General features: G+C 38.8%; 1 protein-coding gene and 1 pseudogene across 8 annotated transcripts in view; one reads left to right on the top strand and one right to left on the bottom strand.

The window, feature by feature from the left end:
- Window positions 1-12,547, bottom strand: part of RIC1 (RIC1 homolog, RAB6A GEF complex partner 1) — a 145,076-nt gene that overhangs the window by 89,113 nt on the left and 43,416 nt on the right. The gene's annotated exons all lie outside the window — the stretch shown is intronic.
- LOC111763883 (nuclear speckle splicing regulatory protein 1-like) lies at window positions 3,973-5,999 on the top strand (annotated as a pseudogene).

The following is a 12,547-nucleotide window of genomic DNA, read 5'->3' as shown; positions in this document are numbered from 1 at the left end:
AACGCCTATATATAAAAATAAGAAAGTACTAAACTCAAAAGATTTAAGTGAACTGGAGAAACTAGAAAATGAAAAGCAAACCAATGCCAAAGAGCAAGGAGAAGGAAAGAAGAAAAGAAATAATAAAGATTAAAGCAGAAATAAATGAAATTGAGAACAACAACAAAATAGAGAAAATCAACAAAAGCAAAAGCTGGTTGTTTTGAGATCAATAAAATTGACCAAGCCCTAACTAGACTAACAAAGATAAAAAGACAGAAGATGAAGAGAAATACAATAAAAAATGAAAAGGGGGAAGTTATGACTGACCTCACAGAAATAAAAATAAGAGGATATTATGAAAAACTGTATGTCAACAAACTAGACACACTAGATGAATGTAAAAATTCTTAGAAAGCACATACAACCTACAATGATACTACAAGAAATACAAGAACTTAACAAACGAATCACATTTAAAGAGACTGAATCAGTCATAAAAAATCTCCCAAAAAACAAAGTTCCAGGACCAGATGGCTTCACAGGTAAATTCTACCAAGTATTTCAAGAAATAGTACCAATCCTGTTTAAACTCTTCCAAAAAACTGAAAAGGAGGGAAAATTACTGAACACATTTTATGATGCCAATATCACCCTAATACCAAAACCAGATAAAGACACCTCAAGAAAACTACACATCAATCTCTCTGAGCATAGATGCAAAAATGTTCAACAAATATTTAATACCTGCAAATAGAATCCAGAAGCACATCAAAATACTTATACATCACAACCAAGTGGAATGTATTCAAGTATGAAAGGCTGGTTCAACATAAGAAAAGCAATCGATGTAATACACCACATATTAACAAAATGAAGGAAATAACTATAAGATCATCTCAATCGATGCAGAAAGGGCATTCGACAAAATTCAGCATCCTTTCTTTATAAAAACACTATGAAAGATAGGAATAGAAGAAAAATTCCTCATTACCATAAGGGTATATATGAAAAACCCAGAGCCAACACTGTAGTCAATAGGGAAAGGCTGGGATCAAGACTGTCACCATTGCTATTTGTAATTGTACTAGAAGTTCTAGTTTGAGGAATTAGACAAAAAATAAGTAACGGCATTCAAATAGGAAAAGAGGAGGTAAAACTCTCACTATTTGTGGATGGCATGCTCATTTAGACAATTTTGAAGTGTTTACTGCAAAGCTACTTGAGCCTATAAATGAGTTCAGCAAAGTATCAGAATATAAGATTAACAAGGAAAATCACTAATGTTTCTGTACACTAGTATTGAAAAATCTGAGAAGGAAATTAGGGAATATTTCCATTTACTATCCCAACAAAACACTCAAATACCTAGGAATCAATTTAACCAAAGTACCTATATTCAGAAAACTACAAAACAATGCTAAAAGAAATCAATGAAGACCTAAACAAATAGAAAGACATTCTGTGTTCATGGACTGGAAGACTGAATATCGTGAAGATGTCAGTCTTATCCAAACTGATTTATAGATTCAATACAATACCAATCAATATTCCAACAGCCTACTTTACAGAAATAGAAAAGGCAATTACCAAATTCATTTGGAAGGGAAAGTGCATCCGAATAGCCAAAAGCATTAAAAAAAATAAGAGAGACATGGGAGGAATTTTGCTGCCTGACCTTGAACATATTATAAAGCTTCAGTGGTCAAAACAGCATGGTACTGGCATAAAGATAGACACATTGATCAGTGAAATAGAATTGAGAGTTCAAAAGTGGACCCTCACCTCTATTGTCAATTGGTTTTCAACAAACCTACCAAGTCCAATTTAATGGGACAAAACAGTCCCTTCAACAAATGGTGCCAGGAGAACTGGATATCTATAACCAAAAGAATCAAAGACGACCCCTATCACACTCCCTATACAAGAATCAACTCAAAATGGATCAAAGACCTAAATATAAAAGCCAGGACCATAAAACTACTAGAAGAAAATGTAGGGAAACATCTTAAAGACATTGTGGTAGGTGACAGTTTCTTGGATCTTACACCCAAAGCACGCACAACAAAAGAAAAAGCAGACAAATGGGACCTTCTCAAAATTAAACACTTTTGCACCTCACAGGACTGTGTCAAAAGGGTGAAAAGGCAGTCAACACAATCAGAGAAAATATCTGGAAATCACATGTTTAATAGCCATGATATAAAGAGATGCTAGAACTCAACAATAAAAAGACAAACAATCTAATTAAACAATGGCAAAAGACTTGAAGACATTCGTTCAAAGAAGAAACACAAATGGCAAAAAAAAAAAAACCTGAAAAAATCTTCAACATCACTAATGATTAAAGAATTGCAAATCAAAACTGCAATGAGATATCATTTCATACCTATCAGAATGGCCACTATTAAAAAGACAGAGAACTTCAAATGTTGGAGAGGAATGTGGAGAGATAGAACACGTACTCACTGCTGGTGGGAATGCAGAGTGTGTACAGTCACTGTGGAGGAATGTTTGGCAATTCCTGAAGAAGTTGAATGTAGACTTGCCACGTGACTCTGCAATACCACTGCTGGGTATATACCCAGAAGAACTGAGGGCAGTGACAAGAATGGATATCTACACACTGATGTTCATAGCAGCGTTATTCTGGATTGTCAAAAGCTGTAAACAACTCAGGTGTCCATCAGCCTATGAATGATAAACTATGGTGTATTCACACAACGGAATATTATGCAGCTGAAAGAAGAAATGAATTTGTGAGGCATATGACAACAAGGATGAACCTGGAGGACATTATGTTGAATGAAGTCAGTCAGACACAAAAGTACAAATACTGAATGACTGCATTACTAGGAACTAAATATATTGTGTAATATATTTTGATTACATTTCTATAAAACATAAATATAAATCAATTTATAAAGATGAAATTTGAGCAGTCATTATGTAGAGAGGGCTAGGGAAGGCATGAAACGGGTGGGGAGTTTTTCTTTTTGGAGTAATGAAATAATTGTAAATTTTTTGTGATGATGAATGAACAATACTGTGATTATACGAAAAGCCATTGATTATACACTTTAGACAGATTGTATGGTATGTGAACATTTCTCAATAAAACTGTTTAATAATTATGCAATAGCCAGAAATAGCAGCTATGTATAGCAGAAACAAAGAAATTGAGAGGTGAATTTTGTCTATTTTTTGTTTATTATTACTGAAATAATGAAAATGTTCTGATAATGACTGAAGTGACGAATGCGTAAATACCATTGATTGTACACTTTGGATGAGTTGAATGCTCTATTAATACATTTCAGTAAAACTGACTGGTTAAAAAAATTTTTTAAATATAAACTCTACCACTGTCACGTGTAGGCAGTTTTAGACATATATAAATGCATGGGTGTGGCTGTGTTCCAAAAAAACTTTATTCATAAAGACATCTATAGAAAACAATTTCCAAAGAATTTTTAAATTATTTAAAAAAAGAGTTTGTGAGGAAGAACAACATTGTGAATGTGACTGAATCCATGAATGTATGCTTGGGGGTGGCTGAGATGAGAAAGTTTATGTTATATATATGATTCCACCATTTTCAAAAAAAAAGAGCAACTAAAGAGACAACAGAAAATTAAATGGAACACATGATCCTGGATGGGAAATAATAATGGAGAAAAGGCTCAAAAGGATATCACTGAAACACAAGAAAAAATTGGAAAAAAGACATATAGAGTACATCAATGCTAAATTTTTTGAACTTTACAACTGTAATCATGGTGCTTACAAAGTGAATTGTTCTTTTAAGGAAGTATACATGGAAATATTGTGTGCTCAAGGAACATTTGAACTCTGAAATGTTTAGAAAGTACTAAGTAGATAGGTAAACAGGTAGGTAGACAGGGAGATAGTCAGACAGACTGATTGGCATCAACGTCAGCTGGCATCGGCCACATTCCAAATTCAGCGGTGATGGCCACGATTCTGGGCAGGCAGTATAGGCTTACTTTGATAAAGAAAACACAGCAGTTGCACCCTGTTTTGAAAAAACCATCAGTGTTTGGGAATGATTCTGATGATGATGATAAGTGTTGGTCAAAGGAGAAATGTTTTACCAGTCTGATCCTTCTTTACCTCTGTGAGTAAAAGCCTTCAGAGGGAAGCTGCTAAGATGCAAGTGATGAAACAGACCAAAAAGGCCCTTTCAGAAAATACCATCATATATGAATATGATAGTACTTATGATGAAATATAGAAAAAAAAGGAGAAAAATTATCCCAAATTACACTCGGGAAAAGACCAAAAGCCCAAATATATTCACAACTTACTAAAAGTAGTTGATATCAGAAAAAAGGATCAGGGAAAAAGAATAGAAAAGAAAATTCAGAGGGTATGATAAATGGAAAAGGGAGAATTTGATGATAGAACCATTTATGACATCTGCTTATAAGAAAATACTGCAAGAAAGAGCTGAAGAGGAGGAAAAAGAAAAGAGGGCTGCTGTACTTTTCAAAGCATGTTTGGATATAACCAAACAGAAAGACCTCAATGGATATTACTAAATCAAGTAGCTGGTAAAGAGGAAGACCCTACATGCAGCTTTCACGAAGCAAGGTGTGGAATAAAGGAGGAGAAATCAAGAGATTACTTGATGAAGTACTTTCAGAGAACAGAATACCACATGAGAAATGCATTCTCCAGATTGGCACCAAGATAGAGGAAAACCCAGACATAGACAGTGATTTTTTTATTTTTTATTTACCCGCCCGCCCCCCGCCTTGCAGCTTGCTTGCTGTCTGCTGTGTCCATTCGCTGTGCATTCTTCTGTGTTTGTATTTATTTTTATATATTTCCTCCTTGCCCCCTTGCAGCTTGTTTGTTGTTTGGTCTCTGTGTCCATTTGCTGGTGCACTCTTCTGTGTTTTTGCTTGTCTCCCTTTTTGTTGTGTCACCTTACTGAGTCAGCTCTCTGAGGCGCTTGCGGGCCAGACAGCACTTCACAGCGTGCAGGCAAGCCTGCCTTCACAAGGAGGCCCCAGGACGTGAACCCAGGGAATCCCATATGGTAGACAAGAGACCAACTGATTGAGCCACAGCCGCTTCCCCAGACAGTGATTTTGATGCTAAGAGTAGCAAGGATGATGAAATGGAGAATAAGAAAGTGAACTGCAAAAAGGAACCTCCCAGAATGACCCCAAGCATCACAGGAATCAAACTCACTCACAGTCACCTAGTGAAGAAAGAGGACAGAGTGCCAAACACCACACAAAAAGTTCCAAGTTAAGAGGACATGAGAAGAGGGAAGATCAGCACCAAAAGAGACAATCCAGGGACCAGGAAAGGTATTACACTAACCATGTTTACCGAAAAGAAAAGGAGAGTTTCCAGAGGCACAACAAGGTCAATCACAGCGATTCTCATTCAAAAATTCATGAGCAAGAAGAGACCAAAGAGAAAGAGAAAGAAATGAGAGTGGAAAAGGGAGAAAGATGGAGAAACATTCCCCTGGAGAACAAGAAAGAGACAGACAATAAAACCATGACCGACACAGAGAGAAAGGAGGAAAGAAGGAAGAGAAAAGCAAAACAAAGCAAAGAAAGAGCATATGAAAGTTAGGAAGGAAAGATACAAGAACAATGATAAATACAAAGATAGGGAAAAATGAAAATAAATATTCAATCTTCAGAAAGAAATCAAGACAGAAAGGAAAGCAGCCAGGTTCTAGAGCAAAGGATAAGTAGTTTGACCAGGAAAAACCCAACAAATTGAGAAACATGGAAAAGGATGATGGAAGAAACCAAGAGAAACCCCCTGGTTCAGAAACATCATTGAGAATAAAACACAGAATCACAGAGAAAAGGTTAGAAAAGTTCAAAGAACAAGACCATTTACCTGAAGCAGTAAGCAAGTTTGTAAAGTGGAACAATGAAGAAACTGTGGTGTCTGCTAGAGACAGGTACTTGGCCAGGTAAATGGCATGGGTTAATGCAAAGACTTATATTGAGAAAGCAGATGATTGATGGCTGCACCAAAAGAAAGATCTATGGAAGCACAGAAATTTATTACTTTTGGAATATGCTATATAAAAGAAAAAAGGAGTCTTTTAAAAATGGTTTGGAGGTATTTTTAAAATGTGTTCAGAATTGATTTTTTGGTTTCGTCAAAATCACAAAACAGTCCTTTTACCTTGAATCTTTGAATTTATATCATCTTACTTACTTATAGTACCACATTGTTGGTTGTATTCAATTAACTGTAAGAGGGTACTAAATGCTGGTAGGTACTTAATGAGGACCACTGGCTTTACCACACCATTAAAAAATTATTTAAACAAGTACCCTAATAATGCTTATTTTGATTCAGGGACTATTCTGTTTTACCTATACTAAATTTCAGGTTATAATATGTGAAATTAGAACCATGAAGTTGAGAGATGATATGGTTGTACTTTATACTCTGAAATTTGTACTACAAGTACAAAATGTGCATCATACATCTTGTCTAAACAACTTTTTAGCCCACAGCTTACTTATTAGGCTTAAGTGAAAAGAGTCATCTGCTTGTTAAAAAAAGAAAAAAGAAGCAACTAAACAGACAGTGGAGAATTAAATGGAACATGTGATCCTGGATGGGAGCTAATAATGGAGGAGAAAAGGCTCAGAAGATATTAGTGAGACATTAGAAAAACCTGAAACAAAGACATATAGACTATAAGCTTTATATCAATGTTAAATTCAAAGTAGTTAAATTGGATATTTGGTGGAAGAGATTTCCAAGCTAAGTGAGGAAGATGCAGCCTGGCTGTTCCTTGCAGCATATAATAAAATGTGAGAGGAGAGGGATAAGCTGAGAACTAAACTCTTAGGCACAAAGAAACCAGAAATTCATGATTTGGAAAATTCTGAGCCTGTCCAGATAGTGAGCTCTGAGAGTAGGGCCAGAAACATCTACGAGGGACCTCCCTGAGCTTTTGGGAAGTAAGTCCTCAGGACTGAACATGGATCCAGTTAGCCATTTCAGTTGAAGTAAGGTCTGGAGGTGCAGTTAACAAGGAAGGATGTGTTGAAAGTTCTGTGTCTGATGGTATGGATTCCTGTGAACTGCATGCAAAGGTGACAGGGTTTTGTGAAATTTGTATGAGTAGAACCACTGCCAATCTGGACTGAAATGGAAGAGAAGGGATGAAATGAAGGAAGAATGACTTCAAGGGCAGAGCCATGGAAGCAAGGTTTGGACTAAAGAGATCTCCTTGGGTCAAGAATGCAGATCCACTCAACTATATGGAAAGGACAGTTTACCCTGCATTTGGAGGAGGCAGGCCTTGAGACCTGTTGTTCAGGGGGAATACTGCTAGTCCAGTGCTTGGAGAGGGTGGGGACTGTGCCCCAGCATTAGTGGAGAGCGGGGCTGCCATACCAATGCTTGAGGAGGACTGAAACTGTGTCTTGGCATTCGCAGAGATAGTGATTGCCATCCTGATGCTTGGAGGGGATAGGGCCTTCACATAGTGCTCAAGGACAGCATGCCACTGTACAAATGCTCCATCAGGCCTGGAGGACAAAATACCAATCCACGGATGACTGCCAGAAACTGAGACTTAATGGAATTTGCACTGTTGGGTTATGGAATTGTTTGGTACCTGTAACCCCTCTGTCTTCCTTCTAATTCCTCCCTTCTGGAATGGGAATGTTTATCCTATATCTGTCCCTCCATTGTATAATGAACAAATAACTTGATTTTTAGGTTTCAGAGGTCCATAGACAGAGTGGAATTGTGCCAGGACAAACCACAACCATAACAGATTAGACTTTTGACTTAGTATACTGAAATGACTTAAGGCTTTTAGGATGTTATGATGGAATAAATGTATTTTGCATGTGGGAAGAACCTGTCCTTTTTGGGGTCAGGAGGACAGACTGTGGTGGTTTGGAGCTATGCATTTCAGAAAAGTATGTTCTTAAACTTAATCCATTCCTGTAAGGATGAACCCTTGAAAATGAGGTTACCTCAGTTTAAGGTATGCTCAACTGAATCAGGATGGGTCTTAATCTTATTATTGAAGACTTTAATAGGGAAAGACCCAGAATGAGAGAAAGCCACAGGGAGCAGCCAGGAGCTGAAAGTCAATGGAACTGAGAAATAAGAGGTTGCCATGGTCACTGCCATATGACAGAAAAAGCCAAGGACCAAGGATCACCAGGAGCCATCCTGAGAATGCCAGTCTTCTGGGAGAATGCATTTCCATTTCCATTCATTCATTCATTCATTCATTCATTCATTCATTCATTTATTCTTTAAAAAATATTACATTCAAAAAATATGAAGTCCCATTCAACCCCACCGCCCCACCCCCTACTCCCCCCACAGCAACACTCTCTCCCATCACCATGACACTTCCATTGCATTTGGTAAGTACATCTCTGGGCATTGCTGCACCTCATGGTCAATGGTCCACATCATAGCCCACACTCTCCCACGTTCCATCCAGTGGGCCCTGGGGGGATCTACAATGTCCCGTAATTGTCTGTGAAGCCCCACCCAGGACAACTCCAAGTCCCGAAAACGCCTCCACTTCTCATCTCTTCCTCCCATTCCCCGCACCCAGCAGCCACCATGGCCACCCTTCCCACACCAATGCCACATTTTCTCTGTGGACATTGGATTGGTTGTGTCCATTGCACATCTATGTCAAGAGGGGGCTTAGATTCCACATGGATACTGGATGCAATCCTCCTGCTTTCAGTTGTAGGCACTCTAGGCTCCATGGTGTGGTGGTTGACATTCTTCAACTCCATGTTAGCTGAGTGGGGTAAGTCCAATAAATCAGAGTTTAGGTGTTGAAGTCTGTTGAGGTTCAGGGCGTAGCTATCATATTGTTAGTCCAGAGATTCAAATCCCCTAGATATATCTTAAACCCCAGCACCAACTACAGTTCCAATAAAGTAGCATGAAAGTCTTGCGAAAAGAGATCCCATCTGAGTCCAGTTCCATCATGCAGAAACACCAGCTCCAAAGAAGGGTCAACTGACATGGCAGTGAACCCCATCTGCCATGACCATAGAACCCGTGGGTCTCTTTAGCCCTCAAAAGGACCAATACCTGGGGTTGTATCTACTTTATCTGTCTCTGAGACTCTGCTCAGGTGTGCATAAGGGCACTCCTTCTGACAACCTCCAGACTCTTTTTTAGAGACTCATAGCCATATAAACTCATTTCTCCTTTCCATTTCCTCCTTACATTAGGTCAAACAGCATTTTAAAGTCCTGTTATTATATGTAGACAGGGATATTCTCGCATTTCCTTGATAACACCTTATTTTGGACTTCTAGATTCAATATCAAACTAACCAAACCCATTGCATGTTGTCTGTTTTAGGAGCCAGGAAACTACAACATTGCATTAGGTCATTTGAAGTTGTCCCACAATTCACTGGTGGTCTTCTTTATTTTGCTCTATTTTACATACTTCATTATGGATAACTTTTATTTCTAAACTTTCATGATCACTAATCTTTTGCAATGCCTGATCTGCTATTAATCCCATCTCTGGTGCTTTTTGCTTTTTTTTCATCTCAGATATTTTTGTTTTCACCGCTAGAGCTTGATTTGGGTCTTTTCAATATATCCCCTTTTTGAAAATAAGGAATACAGTTATACCTGGCTTAATGCTGTTTCGTGCTAATTACAATATCTATTTCAGTTGTGGATTTTTGTTTTTAAAGATTTGTTTTTATTTATTAACGCCCCCCACCACCACTACCGCTTGCTTGCTGTCTGCTCTGTGTCCATTTGCTGCATGTTCCTCTATGTCTGCTTGTCTCCCTCTGTTGCATCATCCTGCTGCACCAGCTCTCTATGGGCATGGGCCGTGAGCTCTCTGCGGGCATGCGCCAGCTTGCCCTCACAAAGAGGTCTGGGAAGCAAACCCAGGGCCTCTCATAAGGTAGACGAGAACCCAATCGGTTGAGCCACATCCACTTCCCTGTGGATCATTTTTGTTTATGCTTATTGTACTGTTCATTCTCTTCTCTTTATACTCTCTTCTCTCTGACACTTTGTCATAAGAATTCTACCTGCCTTGTTTTTCCCTAGAGTCAGCACTGTCCACTCAGGCAGTTTCCCTCAGCTCTCCCTCTCTGTGCTGTAGCCTGGAAGGTCTCTTATTGTTTACAGTAAATGACATTTTACAGTATATATGTTGTCATGCGTGAATCATAAAAATTCTCAAAATAGGGTTCATTTTGGGTAAAACTTTCCAAATGCTAAAACAAAGCAAAATACAAAGAAGCAACAATAATGACAACTACCAATAACTTCTCCAGATTTAAACTCTTTTTTCTTTCCTTTAAATTTATTTTGAAATCATTTCAGAATTACAGGACATTTGCAAAAATACAGAACCCAAACAGAGAATTCCAATAACACAGTCATCATTTCCTTCTTTAAAAAATATATATATATATATATATATATATATATATATATATACACACACACATACATACACACACACACACACATTTTAAAGACATTTAGATTACATAAATGTTACATAAAAATATAGGGGATTCCCATATGCCCCAGTCCCTATGCCTCCCACATTAACAACATCTTTCATTAGCGTGGGACATTTGTTACAATTGATGAAATCACTTTGGAGCGTTGCCACTAAGCACGGATTATAGTTTACATTGTAGTTTACACTCTCTCCCGCACAATTTTGTAGGTTTTGACAAGATACGTAATGGCCTGTGTCTGCCAATGTAATGTCATTCAGGACATTCCCAAGTTCCAAAAATGCCCCATATTTTAACTGTTTTTCCCTCTCCTTGCCCTCAGAACCTCCACATCAATAACACAATTTCTTTCATTGCTAGAATCACAGTAAGTCTATAGTAGAATACCAGTAGTCTACTTTAGTCCAGTTCATTCCACAATCCTGAGAATTCTAGGATGGTGATGCCCACTCCACCTCCAATTGAGAGGTCCCGGGACTTCGATCCCATAGGGCAGATGGATGGCACTCTCTTGCTTGCAGCTGTAGACTCTTTCAGTTCCTTAGGATGGTCACTGTCCATCATCATCTCCTTGTTATTTGTCCTAGGTGAATCCAATGAACTGGAGAGTAGGTGTTGCAACTCCGTTGAGATTCAGGGGCCAGATGGCACATGGACAGCCCAAAGATTTTAGTTATTTTGAAGGTACACCTATCAATCCTAGTATAAATTATACGTTCGAATAGAAGGGTCAGAAGAGCCATGTTTAGGGAAACCACAACTGAGTCCAACTCTGTCACCTGGGGAGCATAAATTCCAAAGTAGGGCCCACTAGCAACGCATCCAACTCCTGAGCTATCTACCCTGACTATAGTGTCTGGATGTTTCCAGAGCCCTCATGACTCCACTATTTACTTTGGCAGTCAGTGAGATCCTGCTGAGATATGTATAAGTGTAACCTCTAGAATGACCTCCAGACTCACTTTGAAGTCTCTTAGCCATATAAACTCATTTGTCTTTAACTTTTCCCCCTTTTGGTCAAAATCTTTTTCCAGTCGCACTGCTACTGCTACTTGGTGCATGGTAGTAATCCCTTGGTGCCCAGGAAGCTCATCCCTGGGAGTCATGTCCCACACTGGGGGAAAAGTAATGTATTTATATGCTGAGTTGAGCTTAGAGAGGGGCCACATTTGAGCAATAAGGAGGCTCTCAGGAGTTAACTCTTAGGCACCCTATAATATCAGGCTAAGTTTCAATTTCAAGAGTAAAGGTTCCTAAGTACAGTCATCAATATTAAGAGCCCATCAATGGACCATCCTCCTTCACTAGTCATTGCCCCTATACTAAGAGGATTCTTGCTGTTCCATTAAAGAATGTGGCAAAGCGGAAGCGGATGTGGCTCAAGTGACTGAGCTCCCGCCTACCACTTGAGAGGTCCCAGGTTCAGTTCCCGGTGCCTCCTGGAGAAGACGAGCAAGAGAGCAAGCTGGTGGTGGGCCTGCATGGCGAGCAGATGCAACAAGAGACAAAAAGAGGAAACACAATGAAACAGACAACAAAGCAGGGAGTGGAGGTGGGTCAAGTGATTGGGCGGCTCTCTACCACACGAGAGGTCCCAGGTTCGGTTCCTAGAGCCTCCTAAAGAGAAGATAAGCAGACATGGAGAGCACACAGCAAATGGACACAGAGGGCAGATAGTAAGTGCAAACAATGAGGGGAGAGGAATAAATAAATCTTAAAAAAAAAAAAAAGAATGTGGCAGAGCTCCCAGGATGCGAATTATTCTTTCAGTTATTGTGTGAATCTCTACCTACCACGACTATGCCCCATGAACAAGTGAACACAATCATTTCCTTCTAAGGTCTCGTCAGAAGTAACTTTAGCATCCATATTTCTACCAATGTTCTATTTATGACACATTATGGATTCTCTAAGATGATACAAACTTTCCCTATAGCTGTCACTCATTTTTGAGCCCTCTCAATTCTTCCATCCTGTACCCATTACCCAATTCCAAAGCTGTTTCCACATTTTTAGGTATCTGCAATAGCAGCACTCCACCAGTCATACCAA

This window comes from Dasypus novemcinctus, chromosome 8, assembly GCF_030445035.2.
Source record: "Dasypus novemcinctus isolate mDasNov1 chromosome 8, mDasNov1.1.hap2, whole genome shotgun sequence".
Taxonomy (NCBI): Eukaryota; Metazoa; Chordata; class Mammalia; order Cingulata; family Dasypodidae; genus Dasypus; species Dasypus novemcinctus.
This window is presented reverse-complemented; position numbering and strand designations above follow the sequence as displayed.